The sequence below is a fragment of the Siphateles boraxobius genome, unplaced genomic scaffold (assembly GCF_051911475.1).
Source record: "Siphateles boraxobius isolate OS27281-9 unplaced genomic scaffold, OSU_SipBor_1 327, whole genome shotgun sequence".
Lineage (NCBI taxonomy): Eukaryota > Metazoa > Chordata > Actinopteri > Cypriniformes > Leuciscidae > Siphateles > Siphateles boraxobius.
This window is the reverse complement of record NW_027508950.1, coordinates 1-5,510: the sequence shown is the minus strand read 5'-3', so window position 1 is coordinate 5,510 and position 5,510 is coordinate 1. Positions and strand designations below refer to the sequence as shown.

Genomic DNA, 5,510 nt, shown 5'->3' with positions numbered 1-5,510 from the left:
ACCACATTTTAAACACTTTCTCGGTGGGCATTTACAGTTACGTATTAAATGGTCCTGATGACCACCATTAAAACACTCTCGGCTCCAACTTACTGCACACCCTTGAATCAGTGTGTGTCCCATTAAGGAATGCAAACAGAGCCACTGATTAAGCAGTTCTCTGTATTCTTTTACAGTCCACCAGTGGCTGATTTAATCATAATATTCCAATCATAATCTTCATCATTATTATTGGCAGAACATTAATTTTCATAAGCTGCAAAATATTCTAAGTTGTTTTCACAAAGTGTCTGTTTAACTTTAGTCACACTTGTCCAAGGAAATGATCTTCGACCCATAATTTAATATACTTGCTTTTTGTAATCATCGTAAGCAATACAAGGCTAAACATTTTAATTTTTCAGTTTCTTTGTTTGTTTGTAGCCAGTCAAGTTGTTGTTTAAATTTACAAACAGAAGCAAAACTTATCAAGACAACCATTTACTTAATAATTTCTGCAAATTTCTCTGAAGTGAGGGCTTCAGAGCACAGCTGCTTACAGCGTTCGCTCTTTTGTCTCACTATTAGTTTCAGGACTGTTCAAGTTACTCAGTTTGTCTACCATATCTTAATAACAGTTCAAACTCACCTGAAGTCATTGCAGAAATGGAGGCGGCGATCTTTGAACAACACAGCTTGGCTTCTCCGTGATGAAACTGCAGAGTATACTCCAAAATCACAGTTACATATACTGGTCCATGCCAATTTGGGTCACAACTTTTTTTTTCTTTTTTTTTCTCTCGGGATCGTTCCTGATGCATCCCTGGCAAACAACCCTATTTTTGTTAGTATCCCTAACTGCCTGATTCACTAAATTCGGGGATCCCCTATCTGAGATGGAAGAGATTGAGCAGGTTTACGGTGCCACTGGACCTCCCGTCCAGGGACGTACTCTGCTGGGGTGGTGCTACACCATTATTGCCAGCTGGGCCCCCACAGAGCACGCTTCGCTTGCGCTGTCTGCTGCCGTTACCCTTAACGACGCTTTCAGCGACTTCTTATCCTCTCAGCAGTAGGCCTACAACTTACTCCTTCACTCGCCTCATCGGAGTGAAGGCTACTTACTCCTTCACTCGCCTCATCGGAGTGAAGGCTCTCCCGCTCTCCTTCAAAATCTCTTCCAGTCAGACAGCCCTAACAATTAATAAAAGCTTACTACCTTGTGTGTTGATTTGCCAGAGATGTCACCACGGAATGATTGCCCGCCGCATCCTCCACCAAACTGTAAGGGGTGTACAGTTAAAGACCCAGAACCAGATATGAAGAATGAAGACCCAGAGTCAGAATTATAAAAAATTAAAGAAAATATTTACTGAAGATAGTTTGCAGTTTCATCAGCAGAAGTCAGCTTCAATACTCGCACAGGAGTTCGTAGGCCGCCCCGCTTACAGTTACAAAGATCACAGCAGTTATACGATTTCCAAGGTCTAAGCTACGTCATTGCTTACAGGATGAATGATTCTCATTGGCTATGAAATAGATAAACACAGTAATTTTCCACACATATACAGATAGACTGAAGCATATCTCCATCGATTATGCAGCTGAAGTAAGGCACGTCATGACCTTCCAGGTCGCAGATTTGGGTTGCTGGGCGCCAGTATGTCCAGAACAACAACTCAGTCAATCTCCAATAATGCCAGTGGTTCCTTAACCTGTAACCAAGAAGACTAACACACACACCGACACACAGCTTTTCCAAGGTTGAATTTGGCCAGGCTCTCACTATAAATAGGAGAGTCCTCTCAAAACATAAAGATAATGCGTTCTTTCTCTGAAGGATAGCTTAACTTTAGTCTAACTGGAAAGAAAGGCTTTAACGAAGAAATGGCCCCTTAAACTATTGGCTTCAATGACCCCTATATGTTTTAACACATTGAAGACCTTTCTCAAACACAAAACAAGTCCCTATTTCATTTCTGGAAGCTGTGTTAAATAAGCAAGCACTGCATTCAGATATCAAATACAGACATTAAAGAATACATGAAAAGAACATTTCAGTAATCACAATGGTAACTTATATAAATAAAGCAAAATCTCCAGAGAAGTCATTCAACTCATTTGATATTTAGAAGGAAACATATTGATTAATACCTTAATTATAATCAATCATTACATATACATTGAAGCAGCAGTGGATTCCAATCCACCCCCTTCACAGTAAAACATGATCCACTAAGTCAAACGCTTTTGTCAAATCAAAAAATAAGGCCGCACAATATTGTCTATTATCGAGAGCAGTAATTAAATCATTAGTGACTAATGTAGTAGCTGTTATCGTACTATGGCCCGCTCTAAATCCTGACTGAAATGCGTTGTAAATATCATGGCTAAGTAGATATTCTTTCATTTGATCATTTATAATAGATTCAAAAACTTTTGCTTAAACCCGTAATTTAGAAACCGGACGATAATTATTCAAATCGGAAGGATCGCCTCCTTTTAATAAAGGCATAACCATAGCCGATTTCCAAGATGGCGGAATTACATTAGTGGATAGACTCAAATTAAAAATCGATGCAATAGGTTCGGCAATAATATCTGCTGACAATTTTTAAAAAAAATTGGTTCAATTTGGTCAGACCCACCTGATTTCTTACAGTCTAAATTTCGGAGTAGTTTACGAACTTGGGACGGCAATACAGGGGCAAAAGAAAATAAATCTGATTCACTATTAGTCAACTCATCAGTTCTCTGTTCATCAAGGACCAAGGAATTGTCTGATTTATCAAACCAGCTGAAATAAAATTACTATTAAACGTATTAACAATATCAGCCTTGTCTGTAATCAATCTTTGATTCAATTTTAAAACTTTTGGAAGATTAGTGGATGTATTTGATCCTATAAAAGATTTCGTTAATTTCAAAAATTTAGAAGGACAATTCATGTTATCATTAATCAGGTTTAAATAATACTGACTCTTCGAACTTTATATTAATTTTGTACACTTATTTCGTAATAATCTATATTGAGACCAGTCCTCCTCACCATTTGTTTTCTTTGCTTTAGACCAAGCCACGTTTCTTTGCTTAATAAGATTAGAGACGGATTGATTGAACCAAATATTATTTCTACCTCTCACCCGAAATCTACGTAAAGGAGCATGTTTATCACAAATTTCTAGAAAGATAGATTTGAAATAATCCCAAGCATCAACCACATCAGGTATAATTGAAACCAACTGTAAATCCCTATTATATACATCATGCAAAAAAGCCTGAACATTAAAATTTTTAAATTGACGTTTAAGATTTGAATTGAGAATTGAGATCCCCAACATGTGAGGCCTCCATCTTGAAGGTTTTTGTAGCAGGCCCCTCATCTGACCCCTTCCTGATGTTGGCTCCAGGTCTGTTAATAGCATGAGAAAAAGTAGATGTCATCACAGGCCTCTGCCCAGTTGAAAACCAAAAGGTGCCGTGTAAGCTCACGGACACCTGATCAGTGGGCCAGTGGTGCAATGGATAACGCGTCTGACTACGGATCAGAAGATTCTAGGTTCGACTCCTGGCTGGCTCGCTCTGCCTCGTTTACTATGCTGTCAGCCGTTAGCCGTTTTATTAACCCATAGTTTTTGTTATTATTATTATTGGATTGGTTGAGAAATATTAAAAATTGACAGTCCAACAATAGGCTGCTTTGTCAGTAGGATAACGGTTACCATACAATACTATGCGTCTTTTAAAATGCATTGCATGAGTACTGTCACAAGGACATTGCTTTACGACCAGTTTGTAGTGTCTATTATACCATCGCAAGAATGGGAGGAAACTGAGCCCCTCATGAGGCAAATGAGAGCTCCCTCTGTTGAGCCTGATGAAATTGAATTCAGTAAACAATCCCTTCGGATCATTCCCATGTCCTTAAAGGGGACGGTCACACACTAAAAGTAAAAGGGTCTGCTCCAGGCAGAAGGAAGATCCCATATGGTCTAGCGGTCAGGATTCCTGGTTTTCACCCAGGCGGCCCGGGTTCGACTCCCGGTATGGGAAGATCGTGTTGTCTTTGCATCACTTAATCGAAACAACCAGCATGTATGTCTGTAGCAGTTTTAGCCAGTGGCGGAGATTCAGCAACCTGATATGTTGAGGTTCTGTCCCCAATCAGTGTGCCTTCGATAGCTCAGCTGGAAGAGCGGAGGACTGTAGGTGGCAAGTTGGCAAACCTTAGGTCGCTGGTTCAACTCCGGCTCGAAGGAGTTCTTTTTCACACATAAACTTTTCCTTGGCCCTGCTTCTCGACGAGGGCGTCAGCGCTTGAGTTCGTAGTTCGCCATTTTACAATCACGGCCGCCGGTGGTGGGAAAAAACTCATTCCCTGACCGGGAATCGAACCCAGGCCGCAGCGGTGAGAGCGCCGAATCCTAACCAATAGACCACCAGGGAAAGTCTGCTGACGACTTGCCCTCAAGCCTGGCTGTGGCCTTTACCAGATTTTGCAGCAAGACCACTAATACTTGTATTTTACTCCAGGAGAGGAGACGTCACCGACCCTGGCAAACTGACAAACTGTCACAGACTCTGTAGGAATATCCTAACAACACCACAACTTGCCATGAAAACAAAAACAATAAGATCGCCAACATGTGAGGCCTGCATCTCGAAGGTTTTTAAAGCAGTTTTTTGCAGACGTCTGTGGCCCTGGATCCCAGTTCTTCCACTGAGAAACTGTCACAGGCTCTGTAGTGATATCCTAACAACACCACAACTTAACATTTATTTTATTTTATTTCCTTTATTTTTCCATGAAGGTCCCATTGAGATTAAAAGAAATCTCTTCCTCCAGGGAGTCCTGGCCAAGATGGCCACACTACAAATCACACAAAAACACATATAAAACATTCCAGAAAGTCAGGGCACAACATTCATCATAAATCAAGTAAAACAACAGCATGATTCAATCATTGTATGCTGCAGTAAATTTTTTAATACATTCAAAGGAGGAATTGTTTCAGGAGGGACAGTAGCTTGAAATTCATTCCACAGCCATGGAGCATAGTAGGAGAAAGATGATTTACCATGCTCTGAATGTACCCTAGGTACTACTAATTTAATCCCATTAGATGATCTAGTGCTATAGTTCTTTCTATATAAACATAGAAGACTAGTAATGTAATTTGGAAGTCTACCCATCAATGTCTTTACAATAAATTCTAACATATGGGATTTCCTTCTTTGATATAAAGAGGACCAACCCAAAAACGATTTCCATTACACGAGAGTAGATGTTAAAACTTCATGCTGATTTGTACTCGGCTTTCGCCAAGATAATCACCAACTAAGACGTAGCTTTACAGTAACCTATGCTTCTCCATCCATTTACGCTTCTTTCCATCTAGTGACGTGAATCTTCTGTCTGGTGTTAATACAGTGTATTGCGCGTCAGCACACACAACGGCTGCAACCACAGTGCGGTCCCCCATAACAACCCTCTGGATTGAGCGGAGTAGGGAACATCTCTAGGGTCTTCA

At 40.3% G+C, this 5,510-nt stretch overlaps 4 non-coding genes across 4 annotated transcripts; 3 read left to right on the top strand and 1 right to left on the bottom strand.

Annotated features, from left to right (window-relative positions):
- The first annotated feature begins 3,486 nt into the window (after positions 1 to 3,486).
- On the top strand, positions 3,487 to 3,559 carry trnar-acg (transfer RNA arginine (anticodon ACG)). Its single transcript has one exon. It is a non-coding gene; the product is annotated as a tRNA-Arg (tRNA).
- A 401-nt stretch (positions 3,560 to 3,960) lies between these two features.
- trnae-uuc (transfer RNA glutamic acid (anticodon UUC)) lies at positions 3,961 to 4,032 on the top strand. The gene has a single exon. It is a non-coding gene; the product is annotated as a tRNA-Glu (tRNA).
- A 119-nt stretch (positions 4,033 to 4,151) lies between these two features.
- On the top strand, positions 4,152 to 4,238 carry trnay-gua (transfer RNA tyrosine (anticodon GUA)). The gene is given in 2 exon segments: positions 4,152 to 4,188; positions 4,203 to 4,238. It is a non-coding gene; the product is annotated as a tRNA-Tyr (tRNA).
- A 115-nt stretch (positions 4,239 to 4,353) lies between these two features.
- On the bottom strand, positions 4,354 to 4,425 carry trnae-cuc (transfer RNA glutamic acid (anticodon CUC)). The gene has a single exon. It is a non-coding gene; the product is annotated as a tRNA-Glu (tRNA).
- Between the last annotated feature and the right edge of the window lie 1,085 nt (positions 4,426 to 5,510).